The sequence below is a fragment of the Lonchura striata genome, chromosome 14 (genome assembly GCF_046129695.1).
Source record: "Lonchura striata isolate bLonStr1 chromosome 14, bLonStr1.mat, whole genome shotgun sequence".
Lineage (NCBI taxonomy): Eukaryota > Metazoa > Chordata > Aves > Passeriformes > Estrildidae > Lonchura > Lonchura striata.
The window spans coordinates 1,786,633-1,805,298 of NC_134616.1; the positions used below are offsets into that span (position 1 = coordinate 1,786,633).

General features: G+C 41.7%; 1 long non-coding RNA gene across 1 annotated transcript in view; it reads left to right on the plus strand.

Annotated features, from left to right (window-relative positions):
- The first annotated feature begins 12,078 nt into the window (after positions 1-12,078).
- LOC110469602 (uncharacterized) overlaps positions 12,079-18,666 on the plus strand; it is a 28,129-nt gene continuing 21,541 nt past the window's right edge. Inside the window, exon 1 of the long non-coding RNA XR_002465277.3 lies at positions 12,079-12,118. This is a non-coding gene — a long non-coding RNA (uncharacterized LOC110469602). The remainder of the gene's footprint in view (positions 12,119-18,666) is intronic.

The following is an 18,666-nucleotide window of genomic DNA, read 5'->3' on the forward strand; positions in this document are numbered from 1 at the left end:
TTAGTGCATTATAATAATGAGAATATTCACCCTGACAGGGTGTGAGTAAAGGAGTTCCACTTTCTTAACGTGACTTACACCTGTTCACTTAAAACAGTGTTTACTGTTCAGTGATGTGCCATTAGCTGTGCAGGACTGCAGTTTTCCACTTCTTTTCAACAAGTCTTCAAACAATTTTACATTTTGATTTTACATTTTGCTTTTACATTTTGCTCAGCCTTTACTGCAAAGATTTAAAATGGAAAATCTTTTCCTTATTACATACTTAGTGTAAAGATTTTAACCAGAGGCCATCCCTGGGAGCTGCCACAGTCTCCTACACCTGGGTTGGGATGGAGAGCTAGCCCAGCTCGCCAGGATTGGAAATCCCAGGATTCCCAGCTTGGGGTTGGAAAGATGTGTTTGTCTTTGGCCAGCTCAGCCCTGAGAGCGCCCTGATGGTTCTGAGTGTCCATCCTGGTGCTGATGGTTCTGAGTGTCCATCCTGGTGCTGCTTGGAGCTGCCTCTGGCCCAGCCTTGCTGCAGCAGTGGTGAAGGAACAGAGCTCTGTGCTTTCTGATGGAGCAGCTGCTCAAAACCTTGGCCAAAACCAACTCTTTGACACTCCTGGGACTTACCTTTGCTGAGGCACTCAGCACTGTGAGAGCCTTGGCTCAGTGTCTGAGGTGGGTCTGGGTCAGTGATGCTCTCTGAGGTGGCTTTGGGTCACTGATGGTCTCTGAGGTGGGTTTGGGTCCCTGATGGTCTCTGAGATGGCCCTGGTTGGTGTCTCTAAGGTGGCCCTGGGTCAGCGTGGGTCTCTGAGGTGGCCCTGGGTCAGCGTGGGTCTCTGAGGTGGCCCTGGGTCCCTGGTGGTCTCTGAGGTGGCCCTGGGTCAGTGATGGTCTCTGAGGTAGGTTTGGGTCCCTGATGGTCTCTGAGGTGGGTTTGGGTCAGTATCTCTGAGGTGGCCCTGGGTCCCTGGTGGTCTCTGAGGTGGCCCTGGGTCCCTGGTGGTCTCTGAGGTGTCTCACCCATCAGGTGTCTCAGCCCCCCAGCCCTGGGGCTGTTTTACATCCCTGCAGCTCCCCGTGCTCTCTCTCCTTGCTGGAATGTTCTTCCCCTCCTCTGTAATTGTCCCCGCGGCGCAGCCCTGGAGTGCAGTTGTGTTTCAGTGATGGAATGAGGGCAGCACTACAAAGCTACAGACACTTGTTTTTTCCCTCCGTGGACTTAAAATAAACGACCACGTGTTTGACAGGGAAGCTGGTTCTGTCTAGAATTTAAAATCGCCTGACAAGAACCTGTAGAGCTTAATTTCCTTTAAACTGTTAAATGGAAATCAGAGCATGGGGAGAGTCTGTGGAAGAGGCATTAAATGAAACACTTACCAGCAGAGTACCTACAGATTCGGGAGCTAATAGATTGTTATCTGCCACCATTTAAAATCCTGAGACCAAATAAAATTCGAAATGTGGATCCTTATTCCTGTGTGCAGCACGAGCAGTCTTTGCTAAAATGTTCTGTGCATAATTTAATGTTCATCCTTTTAACTTTGAAGGCATATTGCCAAAGAATTACTCATACAGTTAAAGAAAAAAACTAAAAATCAGTGAGTGTAGCCCATAAATAAGCTACACAGAATTACTTCCCCTTCCAGATTTTTCAACAAATGATAAAGGATATACTCTTCAAAAATGCATTTACCAAAAGGAATCTTTTCAAATAATTTCTCATCCATACAGCTCTGGCTTTTAATGACTGTTGCACTAAGCTTGGGAAATTGCTCTCACTCTATTTTAAGAGCATTTTTACCTAAGTGTTCTTCCTGTAAATTCCAGTGGTGCCTTTGGTCCTGATCAGTGGCACTGGGAGGTTTAGGTGGAAATAATGCCCTGGGGCTGGGAAGCAAGCTCAGTCAGGTGAGACCTGCCACCAGTGGCGTTCACTGCAATTAATGGGATTTCAGGCTCTGTGACAAGCAAGATATCATAATTAAAACATTCCTTGCAAATGGTTGAAGCTGTTGACTCATTAAACTCTGTTTTTCTTACTGATAAAGGACTCCTCACTGGACAGCCAGTTGTGCTTGGACTGAAAGTTTATTTGTGAACTTGTTTTTAGCATTAAAGAGAGAGGAGGCATTCACAGCATTACAATTTCTTCATTTCTATTTTTTTTTTGTACTGTCTTACATTTTGTTAATCCTCTAAAAAGACACTTCCACTACTGACTATGGTAGGTTTGGGAGTAATTTTTGTGCTACTATTCCTAAAGCTACTTGAAATATACAGAAAAGTGAATTTCAATGAACAATCCCCAAAATGTCAACCTTTCCTTTTAGGGGCTAAGCAGATCCCTGATGAAAATTTCATTGTAGGTGCTGTAGGAGTGGATTATCCTTAGAATTGGAAAGTGTTTCCCAATGTGAGGAGAGAAATCACGCTTGGAATCAGTCTGATGTCTCAAAAAACTCAACAAATGGAGATTGGAAAAGAACTGATACTACAAGTACTATAAAAATAATGTCTGAGTAATGAATATGATTGACTTCATTGAATTTAATTTAGGTGTAAGGGAGATCTTAAGCACATGAATAAAAATACTTATTTTATGGAGAGAAAAGCAGCAAAATAGAGGAAATGGTTTCTCTGTTTCTCCCCATTAAGAACACTGAAAGAATTTAAGATTGGTGCAAAGAGACAGTAATTCAGAAACACAAAGCTTAAATAATTTCCAAAGCCTACACATTTCTCAAGTTTTGTTGTAATTCTTCCACAAGCACAAAACAGAAGCCTACAGAGGGAAGATATTAAACTACCTTGAAAAATACTAAGCGATGCTCCATATAGTGGAAAGTGAAATAAAACTGCAATATGGAAATTCTGTATTGGCTGAGATTGGCTGTTGCTTTCAAAAGCTGCATAAAATGGAAGCCATTAGCTTCTACTTGCATTTAAGCAGTGGAGTTATAAAACCAGAATGATATAAAATTGTAAATTATAATCAGGCAGGTAATGTTACGCATTAGAGGAAGATGGTTCAGTTTGAATACATTGTTTGAGGAGATGTTTTTAAAAAGTATTCATGGCAAAGGTAATAAAGTATTGGACTGCTGAGATATGAAGGCATTTTTGCCAGAGTACAGAGATTGCCCCTGGAAGCAGACTTTTATTTTTTTCCCCTAAAATTTACCTTAAGGAGCTCAAAAACACATTAATTCCACTGAAATATTGCCACTTCTTCCTTCTTCATGAAAAACCATAATTTCTGTCATTTGCTTGTAGATATTTCTCAGTGCTTGCTATTATTTACTTGAGAAATCAAGGGAAATCAAAATTATACATAAATGGTCATTAATACTCAGATGACAAGCCTCTCTTTTTGTGATTTTTTTTTTTTTTTTTTTCTCCTTACCCTGTGAAAGTTTTCTCAGAAAATGGAACTTCAGGCATTTGTTTCTCCCAGCATCATGGTCCCAAAAAATGAAAAAAACTGAACTAAACAGTGGGGTTCAGGACAGACAGGTGCTGTTTAGTGTGTTCTGTGTAAGAATGGTGTACCTTTGTCACCATCACATCAGAATTAAGTAAACACCCATGGATGATAGTAAAAGGGTTTTAAAATCATGGGGATTTAGGGTTAAAAGGAAAATTAAGCTTAGTAGGCCCTGAGAAAAAATAAATACCCTAGGTACATGAAAGTCTTGTACCTTGCTAGAACTGCACCTGTGTAGCTAGCGCATGATAAATTATATAATTGTTAGATGTGATGATTGTTTAGTAATTAAATTTAATTACTGTTTAATCGTAAGAATAATCATTAGAAACTGTGGCCAGGGACCTAAGAAAGATCATGAGAAAGTCATGGTTGAATAAAGTCAATGTACGCAATAGAACAATATAAGTTTAATAATTAATATGTAAGCTATATAATGGTAGAATATAAAATAGGTTCAGCTCGAAAGCCGTGTCAGAGTCAGATTTGGGTCTGTACCCCTGATCCCAGAGTTCCCAATGAAAGCACCTGCATGGAATCACATCCTGTGATTCTGTGTGCTCCTGAATGCTGACATGGATAGGCTGAAAAAAACCAGATGTACAATGGTTTATCAGCCAGGTGAGAGCACTGGGGATAGGGGGGACACAGCAGTTCAAGCTGTATAAATGATAAGCATGTTCATACATTACTGCACTCACAACTCCAGTTATACTCTAGATTCCCACCAGTTTTGATGCCAAGAAAATGGGATTAAATCCTTTTGTAAAAGTATCTTCACCAGGACTGACAGTGAAATATTCCTGTGTTACCAGAGTCAACTGGAAAATCTTTTTGCCAATGACTCAAGTAATACTACCCAAGATAATTAATGAGGCTGGGGTAAAAGAGGTATCTGATTCCTAATAAAAAGTACTCTAGTCCCATTTATTTTACTTTATGTTCATGTTTTATAAGTGCATTCTGAATATGCAGTCCATGATTCAAACGCCACACTGTTTTTAAGCTGTAAAATTGTACGCAAAGCCAATAAGTACAAAATATGAATCTTAAAATTATATTCTGATATTTGTGTTACAAACTTGAGAACTGATAGACCTGTTAAATTGAAATATCAGCCTTTCAACAGTAAGCAGTAGTAATAAACTGAACTATTTCAGTAACTGTAAACATAATAAAAATCCTCATGATGAATCTCAGAAAAGTTCATTTGATGAAACTCATAACAAATACACTGAATCCAAAAGAATGAGTAATGCTGCATTACTGATAAAACCCTGCTAACTTTTTTTTTTCCCTCAAGTGGCAAGAAGTCATGTTTTGCTAAGGAAGTAACAATAAAAAGTAAAGGCCCAGAAAAATAGCAAGATCTCCGTAACTGAAGTTCACCTGAACTGATAAAAATGCTTCCAAATTGAAGGCATATTGAAGAGCCTTTTAATACTGCATTTATTTTTGTGGCAATATTAGAGTTGCTTAATTTTTGATGTGTTTTGGTGACAGGGTCGGTTGATAACTGTGAGTTATCAGGATTTGTACTTCAGTTTGACCAAGCAAACCATTTGGGACTTGCAGCTATTTCCTCAGCATCAGATGGGGAAAGAGGACTAATTTTAAATAGGGTTAAAATTTCAATGTCGAATTGTTTTAGTTACAACAGAGAAGAAACTCACTTGCTTTATTTAACCCAATTAAAGCTGAGAAAATATTGTAATTCTTTCTGAAAACATGGGGAGAAGTTGGTGTTTGTAATTCCACGAATGAAGTTTCTGTGTTTGGGACAGTTACATAAGGAAAGGTGAGGTAGCACAGGGGTGCAAAGCAGCTCCTGTCTTGGCATGAGCCCCCACCCAAGTGCCACCTTTATGTGGCACTGAGTGTGGAACAGTGCAGTCAGTCCTTGCCTTAGCCACACCACATCAGTAGAAGAAGCAGATTAATCACAAACATTTTCATTAACTTGCCTCTATTAGCATCCATTGTGGATGCACTGATGGGACTCAGCCAGATGCTGAATCCTGGAATCCTGAGCTTTGTGCCTGCTCAAACAGCCTTGCTTTTCTTTTTGCCCTTTTTTTTTTTTTTTCCCTTTGGTGGTTTTTTTTTCTTTGTTTTTCCTGGGGGTGGGTTTGGGGTTTTTTGGTTGGTGTTTTTTTTTTTTTTTTTTTTTTTGGTCAGAAATTGTGCCAAGGTTCTCGGCAAGTAAATTCAATTCCGGAGATATCCCAGGAGACAATCAAACTTTGACTGGGACCATCAGCAGCTATTGTGGTGAAGCAGGCACAGCTCTGTGCAGCAAGATGCTGCAGCTGATGCCTCTGCATTTGGGGTGGGAAGGCAACAAAAGCTAGTTCTGGGTCCTGTGGCTTCAAAAACCCTGTAGCAGTGAGGTTCCATCAGATGGGCTAGTTGAGCACACCCTCTGCCTTAATTCCATCCAAAAGGAATCCAGATGAAAATACTTAAATTCCTTCAATGATTTAAATGTGTCTGCTGGTGGGGATGCTCAGGAGGTACAGTTCTCAGTCCTGTGAACTAAAAGCAGTAAAATAGCAATTACTCTGGGATCTTTGGTGAGTTTGACACTTTCCCATGGCCAGATTTGTTCCAGCTGCAGCAGTTTGAGTCTGACAGTGTGGAAGTGTTCCCTGTGCCAGCCATGTGGGGTTTTTAACCCAGCACCTGCTGTCCCTACAGTTCAGGTGGAAGTTTGGCTTGCTCCAGGGGTGTTTTTTTGGTGGAAGTGTTCTGAGCTCTGTTTCTCCCTGAGGTGACCTTGCCTAGCCCAGCCCTGGTCAGTGGAGCCCTGCAGCAGCCCTGGGCACTTGAAATGCCCAGAAATCTCCCAGAAATCACCCAGAGCCAGCCCGGAGCTCACCTGCTGCTCTGGTTTTGTCTGAGCTTGGTGTGTGCTTGCTTTCCTGTCAGAAGCACGTTTCTTACTCGATCATGTGGAGATCTCTGAAAATGAGCTGGTCATAGATGCAGCTTAATACTCTTTTAATAGCAGAGACTTAGGTCTTTCTTTTCAGAACATATTCTTTGGTTTATGTCCTTATTGCATAGCTAGATAATTTCCTTGGATTTAAGGCAACAAAACATATGAGTAAGTAAATCTCTCTTTTTTTTTTTTTTAATGCTTGTATTTGCTTTCCTAGATCTGCTCGGTGTGGGAAGTCTGAGGAATTTGGTCTTGACCTGCCTTGGAAGCTGAGAATTAAGATGCCACTCTGTGTTCCCTAACGAGTAACATCTGCCCACTGGTGGCAGCTCCATCAAACATTTTTGTAGGTTTGCTTCAGTTAGGCAAGTTAAAATGATCAGCAGTGGAATGTTCTTGTTTGTATTCTTTTTAGTCCTTTGTAGCAAATACTAAATGTGCTTTTCCTTCCTGGGAAGCTTGTTGTTGCTCTGGTAATGAGACTTCACACAGTAAAGCGTGCTGGTAGGAGCATGGTGGAGCTCAGGTGACACACTGAACGTGGTTCCTGTTGCTAGGAGGTGATGAATCTGCTATGTAATGTGTTCATTTTCCTTCTGCATCCATCCAATGTATCCTGTTAGAATTTCCTTCATTTAAGCTGTAAAATCAAATTCTCACTTCCTAGAGCCAAAAGCTGGAGCCCGTAAATACTCTGAGTGAGCTTAAACCCCTAGTTTTATAATTGACTTAACTTAAAGAGGTAAATATTCTCCTTTTTCTGTAGTTCACAAGAGGTGTTTTTCCCCTACTGTGGCATGATATCTGCAACATAATTTAGAAGATCTGATTGCTTTGCTGCTTTTCCTGAAATGACACATGATTTTGTGCAAGCTCTCAATTTTCCTTCCCAATTCCCCAACTTGAGGATTGTCATCCCAAGCTTTATTGCCTTTGCAATGAATTTTTTTCCTTGGGAGGTACTATTTTGAGCACAGATTTTCTGTAACAGTGGGAATTATTATCTGTGACTAATAACAATCTCTGTGGAGCTTGTTATACAACGAAGACTGATCATGTGCTTGAATATATTCATGTGATTGCTTGCAGCTACGAGTAGCTTAAATTTCTGTAAGTTGCTGCTTTATCAAAAATGATTTTTTTCCCTACTGAAATAAGGTAAATTATTAAACTACTGCTATTTTAGCTCAAGTTCAATAACACTTAAGTGAACTTGCATGCAACAATCTAGAAAAATGTATGAATTAACAGTGCTTACTCTGGTCCTTGAAGTGTTCTAACAGAATTTTAATTGTAATTTAAGTAGCTCCTTCTATAGCTAACCTATGTTTCTAAAATAACATTTCTTCAGAAGTGCCACATAGATGTGCCAATAATAAGATACCAGTAGAAGAGATTTTACTTTTATCCTTGTTTATTTATTTTTTAAAATGCTCTTGTTTGGTGTAAATGTTTTGAGAATTAATTATCCTTCTGGGCACAGTGTGGAGCTCTCTAGAACATCCAGGGCTGTGCAGGAGGACCAGAGTCAGGATGTTCTTTCTTCTGATGTGGCTGAATTTCACATTCTAATCCCCATTCAAGTATTTGTGTAGGAGAAGACTTGAAGGCAAGGCAATCTGTAGTAATAAAGAGTACAGGACTGGTGGCTGTGTACACATGAAGTTTATTACCTTGTTTTCTGTGGATTTTTGTAGGTAACAAGATGATCTCTAAGGTCCCTTCCAAACCAGGCAATTCTGTGATTCTATTATGCCAAATTTATACAGTTGGTAGACACATCTACTTTGGATTTGCTTTTGTTAAGTCAGCCCTGAGGATGTAAAATAAAAGTGAAAGTGAACAACAGGAGCTTGTTACCCGATAAAAGATTGCAGAGATTGCAAACCAAGTGTCAGCTGTGAGAGCCACAAGGAATTTCTGTGCTGGGCAAGTCCAAAAATGAGGATGCTGGAGGCATCCCCAGTGCTGGTTTTCTGTAGAAATTGCACCTGGGATGGATTTGATTTATTTTGGAGGGCCTGGAATAACAAAGAAGTGCTTGCTGAATGTTCAGTAACATTTCCTTGTGAGGCCAATTGCCTGGGCACTGTCACCTCGTTGGGCACCTAATGCTGCCCTGGGAGATGGGACATGAGGTTTGGGGTGTGCTGGGGAGGGGCTGGAGGATGGGGACTGCAAGCAGAGCAGGGAAAGTCATTGGAAAATAACAAGTGTGCTCAAAAACTCTGTGAGGATCTGATTGCCATCTGAGTTCTGTCACTTCAGAATATAAACACAGCATGGTGATTGGAATTGAAGTGTGTTTCTACTGTGGAGCGTGATGCAAGGTCAAAAAGAGTGATTTGAATTGTGCAAGTTAGACAATGATTTCTGAAAAAAATACTTTGACACAGAGCTATCAAAAATGACAATTGAAGAAAAGAGACCAGGGAAGAGGTGTAACTGTATATCCTTAACTGTATGGAGTTGTCAAACAGCAGAGTAACTTAATTTTAATGAAACCCTGCCCTATGGTTCTGTCACCCTACTGAGGAGTGTAAGGCAAAAAAAACCCCTTCAAGCCTTGGTGTTTTATTCCAAACTAGGATGATGATGATAATTGTGGTTTTCCACACTTTCAAACCTTTGAGCCAGCTATGGGACACATATGGAGCCAGCAGAGTTGTGCCAAGACTTGGTTATGAGGCGTCTGCTGTGAGTCACCCTTGCTCCAGCAGAGATGAAATCTGACATCAGCTCGTGCTCCCTAAAGTGACTTAAAGATGTTGTTAGAGGCTTCTTTTCACAGGGTCAGCCACTAAAATAGCTATATCTGCAGTGCTGATTGATTTGGATGATTTTTTTTAAATACTCCTTCAGTTGCCTTGATTGAAAAGTCGCTGGGGAATGACTGACACAATCTTGTCAAGCTCTTGTCAAGCAAAGTTAAGTTTTAGCTTCTTTAATGCCAAACTGATGGCTTCAGCCTACTTGTCCTGGCCTGACTGGTTAAAATTTAGGAAATCTGTTCACTTTCTCAAGAAAACAAAGTCTCTGTTGACTTGCAGTGCTACCAGGAGATGATGGCAGCAAGAACTTATTTTGACTTTGTGGGACAGCAGATGAGGAGGAAGGCCCAGGGGAGTTTGTCTCCTTTTCCCAAAGCCCTGTTTTTATAGATGCCTTCCAGAACTGTGCTAGTTGTGAATTTAGGAGGGAGACTGCTCTGGCACTCTTATGACTGGAGTTTCATTTATTATGTGCTGTTCTGATAAATTACTCATTGATGCCCTGAGAGTATTTTCTCTGATCTGTTTTTTGTATTGTTCTAATTCTTTATTTTAACTTCCTTTTGTCTTTAAATCCTCAAAATACTAACACAAGTTTTATCCATATGTGTTTTAAATTCTTTGTCCCATGGACTGATAAATAATGATATTGTCAAATCCTGCTTGTGTAAGTCTTTTTGAGCTGGTGGGAGTACTTTGGATAGCTCATTAAACTTAATATATAGGAAAATTTATTATAGATAAGGGGAGCAATTACCAGAAACTACATTATGAAATGTTTGTCAAAGTTGAGTAGCTTAAATATTGATGAAGTCAAACAGAAGAATCAATGGCAGTTACTGAGCTGGATTCTGGAGCAGCAGAACACAACTTCATTCAGCATCACAGTCTCTCTCCACATCCTACATAAATCATGGAACTCGTTCCAATATTTTGGGTTTATGGTTAGGAAACCTCACAAAATGTTCAAGAACCTGGTAAATTTATCAAGTCAGTACTTCCATGAGAGGCCAAAGGCCAACAGCAGCATTCCTGATTTGTTCCACACTTGTGGGATAAACTCCTCTTCCCAAGCAGTGATTGCAGTTCGTGTGGGTTCTCCTTCTTCCCTTCCTAATGTAGCCTGAAAACAGAAGTCAACTTTTGTATTTGATAAATGAGCCCTGCAGCTCTGAAACATTTGGCTCAATCAATGTGCTTGTGTTTGATTCTCTCCACAGCTGTGCTGTGTTATTTCCATCGTGCTTTGCAGAGGTAAACTGCAGTTCTGAAAGGGAGGAATTCCCTTCCCACCTCCCCTGCCCTCAGCCCTGCAAATGCCTTAACTGGGGTTTAGATGAGGGCTTGTCCCCTCATCTGCTACCTACTTCTTCTGGATTTTTACTTTTTCATTTTTACTCTGTAATACCTGATAATAAGATCTTAATTTGAAATAAACCATGCATTTGGCATTGCAGGAATTCCAGTGTGTTCAGGAGTTACAGTTTTAAGGCTGCAGGCACTGAATGGTTGGGTAGTTCTGAGATATGTCAGGTCTTTAGGTATAATTATATAATCTGAATATTTTTTTTATGCTTGCACGCCTGAGAATGAAAAGACAAAAGATAATTTTATACAAATATACTTTAAAGAAGTGTCAAGTTCCCAGTATGCAGCTGGGGAGTCTGGTCTAATCCCTGTGACTGGTGCGTGGAGGGATGAGAACTGGAAAAGCAGAGAACACTGGAAATGCATTTCTGCACCCTGTTCCCAGCACCACCCACCCCCAAAAGGAAAAAAAATATAACACTGTTTCCATGGAAAAATCAACATGATAGAGGACTGCTGGATAGCCAGTACCATTTTTTAAAATCCAATTGGTTGCAGCTGTACTGAGAGGGAACAAATGTTTTGCTGCCTTTGCTGCCAAATAATAGATTATATTTGGAAGCATAAGACTAATGAAAAAATACAGTTCAGAAACAGAGTGATTGCCAAGCTTCAGGCATAAGAAAGGAAACTGTTAGCTTGCTTGTAAAGCAAACCTCAAAAATTTAGGGTGTTGTTTGTTTTTTTTTTTAGATGCAGTGTAAAGTTATATATAATGTTGTTTCCTGAGGATCCAGTTTTTCACCATGGTGGTGATGCCAAGCTTCCTGCTCTCTGCTGGCTGTAATTTATCTACCCAGCAGCAGCAGCCATCTGCCTGGGGAATCATCAGCCCAGGCTGGGGTGGAGGAGGGCAGCAAGGTGGGAGCAGGACTGGGAGAAGGGAGTTGTGGTGTGCAGGGATGGCAGGATGGTGCTCCTGCTTCTCTGGGTGTGTCCCATCCTCCCTGGCTCAGGTCACCTGTGTCCCCTGCAAGGTGACTGTGTGTGGCATGTGGAACACACCTGCTGCAGGTCCAGCAGAGGATCAGCAGCTCTTACCCTGTGGTGACTTTATCACAGGTGACCAAATCACTCAGGTGTGTAGGAGCTGTGGCGTCATTATTTGAAGTGATTAGATATGAGAACCAAAAAAGAAAAGCAGTTATTCTCTCAAGCTCTTCATCATCAGACATGGAAGTGAAGTGTGTGCCATTAAATCTTGTTAGAGCAAACAAACAGGTTATTTACTTTTCAGTCATTTCCTCATTGCCATGATAGAAGCATTGATTTGTATCTTTTAGGGATCTCTAAGTGCAGGCTGGAGCTCGAGTGGCACAGGTGGAGGGCAGCACTTCTGCAGAGCTTTGGCTAAACTGAATCAATAATGCCATCTGACCCAGAGCAGAGCAGAAATATCTTTACAACATCAAGCAATGCAATCTGATCCACGTTCGGGTATCGAGCGCCTCATCAAATATCTGTGCAACAAGCAGGGATTGATTTTCCAGTCCCTGCCCACCTGATGTGGATGCGTGTGTGCAGCAGCATTCATGCAAACCTCTGTCTGCTGAGCTGGTGGTAAGATTTTACTAAAACATGCTGTAGTTCTTGTTGTTTTGTTGTTTTGGGGTTTTTTTTTCAGCTTGGTGGTGCTGAATGATTTAGAAATTTAAACCCTCACCTTTAGAAATCACCATCTGTTGCTGATGTCTCCTTTAGCAGCTTAACTCAGTTTAATTCAAATTGCAGTTACCTCTGACCTAAGAACTGTGTGTTACTGCACCAGCAGTATCCTTAAAAAGCATTATGTTTTATTTTCTTTTGGGAATATGTGCACCAGGCATTGTTAGAGTGAGAAATTAACTGGAGGTCTGGAGTGCCTGGGAGTTGGAGGTCAACTTTCTGTTGGTTCCAAACAAAGTTGGGATCAGCCCCTTTCCAGGTCAGCATCTGTGGTCAAGCTGAAGCAATGTTTGGCAGCATGTTTTAGGGGGTTTCATAAAGAAAACAAACACTTTCCTCCTTCATAATGAAGCACATTTTATACCAGATGTTGCTGGGTATCATGAAACACTTGTTTATATAGATAAAAGATATGTTCATTAAAAATTGTGCTGCTTTCACACTTTTAAAAGCTAGTGTACACATGTACACCTGGATTCTAAAGCGTATATTGCTCCTATACGTACAGAATTACTGCAAATTGTATAAAAAATTGTAAATTGTGTAAAATATATATGTTCAGAAGAGCAGAATGATAAAGAGAATTCCAAGATTTTTTTTGGTTTTGTTTTTCAGTTGGGCACCCTTGAGTATGGCCATTGTGCTAGATTTTTAATTTTGGACACGATACTTCCTAAACTAAAATTCAGATGCTGAAAGCTTGCCTGTTGCAAACACTTGACTTGATTTGTCAACTATTAATAGTATATTTTGGAACCAATTTAATTCCACTCGGTGAGTGTTCACATGAATTTGAATTAGTTCAGTGATATTTTAATTTTTTCTAAGATAGCCTTGGCCTTGCTACTACAGGGCACAAATATTCCTAAATGTGCAGGTGTTTAGCAGATGGAATAAAACTCCTATAGAAGTGCAGGTGTGCGCAGCAGGTTTATCAAGTGAGGTTTCTGTGGAACTTAACAAATTCTGGTTTTTGGGGAGTTCAGAGGGAATTGCTGCTGTGGCTCTCTGGCTGCCTCTCTCCGTGACTCTGTCCTGTGCCACAATGTCAGGGATGCTGTGCCACACTGTGCCACGCTGTCAGGGGTGCTGTGCCACGCTGTCAGGGGTGCTGTGCCACACTGTGCCACGCTGTCAGGGGTGCTGTGCCACTCTGTGCCACAATGTCAGGGATGCTGTGCCACTCTGTGCCACACTGTCAGGGATGCTGTGCCACACTGTGCCACACTGTCAGGGGTGCTGTGCCACTCTGTGCCACGCTGTCAGGGGCACTCTGTCTCTGCCCTGCTGATTTCCTCTCATGGATGGCATCAGTTCATTGCCCACGCTGCCAGTGACAAGTGGCACTGTAGTGCTGGCAGTGCCAGGCTGTAAGAACTGGGTGAATAACTGGGTTGGAAGAGACCTTTGAGACTGAATGCAACCCAGCCCCAACACCTCAACTAAACCCTGGCACCCAGTGCCACATCCAGGCTTTGTTTAAACACATCCAGGGGTGGTGACTCCACCACCTCCCAGGGCAGATATTCCACAAATTTATTGTAAATCCTGGTCAGCTCTGTGGGAAGAAATGCTGATGTCTGACTCTAACTCAGAAGGCTGAATGATTTCTTTAGTATAACTATGCTATAATACATTAATATACTATTTAAAGGAGATACTAAAACTACAAACCTACTTTTTCTCACTACCATATCTAACTCACAACTTCTGACCCTCGCGCCAGAGTCCAGCCCCAGGTGGGTTGGATTGGCCACCAGCTCAAACAATCTTCAACAAAATCTAATCAAGAAATCACCCCAAGTAAACAATTCTCCAAACATATTCTACATGAGGAAAACAAAGCAGAAATAGAAATTGTTTTCTCTTTCTTCCCCCTGTACTCCTCTATAAAAAAGTCCTAAGAGAAAGAAAAATGTTATTACCACACAACTTTATCACTCTTTTCATAAAAAACCTTTTCCTACTATCCAACCTGTACTTCCCTTGGCACAGCTTCAGGCTGTGTCCTCTGGTTCTGTCAGTGCTGCCTGGAGGAAGAGCCACGGGCACCTTTCAGTGGGTACAGAGGCTGTGCCTGATGCAGCGGGGCTGCGGCGGGACATGCAGGGCAGCTGGGGGGCTGCAGGTGGAGCAGTGGGTGCAGGTGCTGCAGTGGGTGCAGGTGCTGCAGTGGGTGCAGGTGCTGCAGGGGGTGCAGCTGCAGGTGCTGCAGTGGGTGCAGGTGCTGCAGTGGGTGCAGCTGCAGGTGCTACAGTGGGTGCAGGTGCTGCAGTGGGTACAGTTGCAGGTGGTGCAGCGGGTGCAGGTGGTGCAGCGGGTGCAGGTGCTGCAGCGGGTGCAGGTGCTGCAGTGGGTGCAGGTGCTGCAGTGGGTACAGTTGCAGGTGCTGCAGCGGGTGCAGGTGCTGCAGCGGGTGCAGCAGCAGTGCCGTGGCTGTGTCCCCACGCTGTCAGTGCTGGTGGCTGTTCCTCCGTGTGCCAGGAGCCCAGGCTGTGCAGCTGACTGACGGGCTGGCGTTGGTGTCCTGGCACACAGGCAGGCTGGACCGCGCTGCCAGCTCCCTCCTGCTGTGCTGCATCCCTGAGCCCAGAGCTTGTGAGCTGTGTTCAGCGCTGGCAGGCCGGTGGAGCTGTAACCTGTGCATCCCCCAGCACTCAGCTGCTTAAACCCGTGAGCCGTGCAGGGTTTGAGGTGCTGCCTAAGCAAAAGATGCTCTAAAACCTCATGCAAGATTTGTTCTTTTCATTTGGTGTTATGATAGGCAGAGAGGGGAAAAAAAGTCTTGTGAAAGGCTTTCCCACCATCACCACGCCCCAGGCTATATTTTATCTTTGCTCAGGGTTTGCTGTAGGCAGCTGACTCAGAATTGAGCTGTTGGGTGATAAAGCAGCTCTCCATTTCTGCTGGTAAACAGGGACATGAATTGTGCACATGGCTGGGTCTGACCTCACCTGTCCTGCACAGTTGATGGATGGAATGGGACCTCAAAATAAAACCCTCACTGTGGTCACTTGGGCTGCAGCTTGGCCTCTGTTTTTTGCTGATGTTCCTGCAGGTGGTACTGGCCAAAATCTATTCTTCACCTCTGTGTTCTGCTGCTTTTTCTACCACTATCCCTGACATGCAAGTCCTGAGGCTAACATCCCTGGGAGGTGCATGAGAAATGATGAAAATATTCCTACTCAAAACATCATGGGCATCACAAATGATTTTTTTTTATGTTTCCCCTTCTGTAAGGACCTTAAAAAGTCATTTTTCCTGCCCACGCAGATTGTTGTTTTTCTGAGCTAGCTTGCAGTTGAAAGGGACATTCTGTGGCAATTTCACTTCCATTTGTGTGTCTGCTCTCTGTACTGACTTTATTGACCACATAAAGAATGATGACTTTTTTTTAATAGTTCCTTCAAGACTCTCTTCTGAAGCTTGGTTTGATTTGGAGAGGGAAAAGGGCTCAAGATAAAAAACTTCCAGGTAAATAAGCATACGTTCTTGCTTGCAGTAATATTTCTCTAGAATTTATCCTGATTTGATAAAGACCTGGAGTATTTTTTTGTATAACCTGAATTTAATAGATACTTTTAATTAATTTATTTAAACTATGAGCAGCTCTCATAGTTTAAACTGAGAACTTGTTCCCCTGGAAGAATGTAAGGAAATGAGGCACTCAATGTTTTGGGATGAATTGGAAATTTACCTTAGATTTCAATGACTTGAACCCATATATGAGATGTGGCATTTTTTTTCACTATTATTCCACGTTCTTCTTTCTCTCAAGCTCTCCAATTAAGCTTGTAAAAAATATTCCCTGGTACAGAAAAAAACCCAAATTATCCAGGCATTTTGAAAGGGTTATAGCAACTGGAAACATCACTTTTTTTTTTTTTCTTAACAGTATTTTTTCCCTTTCTCACATCTTCCAATACAGCTGCTCCGAGGTCTTTAACCAAATATATAATGGAAACAAATTGCCAAAGAGTTCTGCTCACACAAATGGAAGTGGTCATCACGCCCCTGCTAAGGAGAAATGTGTGTTTTAATAACCATTTTAAGAACTCTTTCTTTTTGTCTTTACAATTTTTGGCCTTGCAGGTCTGGTAGCAGCAGATCTGGAGATGGCTGCAGCTGCTGAGCAGCAGATAAATCTGTTCTGCTGCATTTCCCAGGCAGACAGGGATGTCTGCCAGGCCAGCCCCAGCCAGGCAGAAGCTGGGGCAATATGGAACAGAATTTGATTTAATGTTAGCATGCCTTTCAGGAGCTCTATTGACTTGATTTCACTACTGTGCTAAGTTAATCCATGCAGCTTCCAGCTGATCTGGAGTGATGAGTGCTCTTGTCTGCAAAATGTTTTCCAGACAGATTCCTAAAGCTGCCAATAAACAGAACCACAGGTGAAATGTGTGGCTGCTGAAGGAAAAGAGTGGGTGAAAAGGTGATTATTGGAGCTTGGAGCCCCAGAGAAAAGATTAAACAAAAAACCAAATCAATTTAAAAGCAGATTTAGCCAATACCGGGAGAAGATAACCAATTCCAATTTCCAAAAGATGCCAATTGTCTTACAGATACTCAGAGAGGACTTGGCCAGTTCTGGGAGCAGAAAAGTCCATTGTTTACAAGATTCATTTGTTATCCAAGTTACTGTATATTGAGCATTCTCGACCTTACACAAGGCTGAAAATTATCTTCATGCATTAATTACGAAATAAATCTTGCTGCAGAGTTGAAAGTACTACTTCAATACTGTCACTATCCCCAGGCAGAGACCCCCTACAATACTGCAGATTAAAGTGGTAAAAAGATAAAAGTTTACTGTGCCCAAAGCAGGGTCCTACATAAACCTTTTAGCAGCAGGGATCTGTGGTGTTGATGTTGGTGATGTCACCTCTGTAACTTTTTGTTCCACCATTTTAGAGAAATATTCACATGATAAATGGGAACTCCTCCCTCCCTCCCTCCCTGGCTCCATCCAGCAGTTATTAGTGAACCAGATAACTCCTTTACAGGATGAGATTACTGGAGGATATGAACTACTTCTGACCCACAGGTTCATAGTAATATTTCAGAAAACAGCCAGAATTAACAGCATCATTTGTATAAAGCTCTGACAGGAAAAACTTTGTTTATTGTGTAGAAAATGTCTTTTGTGGCCTTGTTTCTTAATATACATATAAAAACTGTCTATTGGTTGTTTTGAGCAATATGACTAAACTAGAATTTTGCATGTCACAACTGTAGCTTTTACAGTATTTGGAGGGATAGGGTGAAAAATGTGCAAGTCAAACCTTGGACAACGGGGAGCAAATAGCTATTAAAGAAGTAAGTGATAAATTGGGCTGTTCATTTTGATTAGTGACAAATGACAGTTGAGTAGGAGTCACTGCAATAAATCCAGAGGGACACTGTACAAAACACTGTCCTTTACTGGGAACACTTTATCAATTTCTCTGAATTTAGATATAAGGCTGAATAAAACCAATCTATATATGTAACCTTGGATTAGAAGCATAAAGAAAGTGCTGTTTCACCATTTAATCCTGGTAATGCCCACACAGCCAGAACCAGAACTTTGAGATGTGTCTGTTCAGCTCTTCTAGAAAGATCTTCAAAATATATGAGATAAAGCCCAGCAAATCTTCCTCTGCTTCTTCTCCTGCATCCTTTCAGGAGTGGTCCTTGCTCCAGGCCTGGTTTCAATCAACTTTTTCATTTTAGAACAGCAGCAGGCTGCAGGGAGGCTGATGAAGTCACAGGGAATTTTCCTGGTCCCTGCAGAGAAGTTTGTGTTTCCCCAGAGGCACAGCACCCTCCCAGGCTGCAGCTCCTCAGCTCCACCTCGTGCCTTTCTTTGCCCAGCAGAAGAAAGCAGAAATGCCAGAGTTCCTGGCATCTTGTTCATTTGTTGTAAGAGCCTGAATGAGAGATGTGGGACTCAAAATGCAGTTTATTGTATGTGAGATGTTGCAGCAGTCCAGGGTTGTGGGTGAAGCCTGTGCCTGCAGCTGTCAGCTCCAGCTGCAGGCAAGCCTGAAGACCCCTTAGTTTTGGTTATATTGCATTATATACTTTTATTTTCTGAGCATCTTAATACAGAAGAACCAGTCTATACCTTAAATTTTACCTACAGCCTATCATAATTACTATAATTAACATACTCATGTTACTATTCTCCAGTCACTAAAAGTTAGTTCATTACAGTTTAAGCTAAAAGTTGGTTTTCAATTTTCTTGCATTGGAAAATTCTGAGACTTTTTTCTACTTGCAGCACTGGCGGTCTTGTTTGCCTGTGGAATCTTTTTCTTGGTGAAAGAACATCTTCTGTTTGAGCTGGGTTTATCCTTTGCTCTAAACCATAAAAACCCCTTCTAACCAACACACCTTTTGCCTTCTTAGTTACCAGTAAAACTGGCTCAGCAATTCTTTTCTTCTATATCAAAACTTGC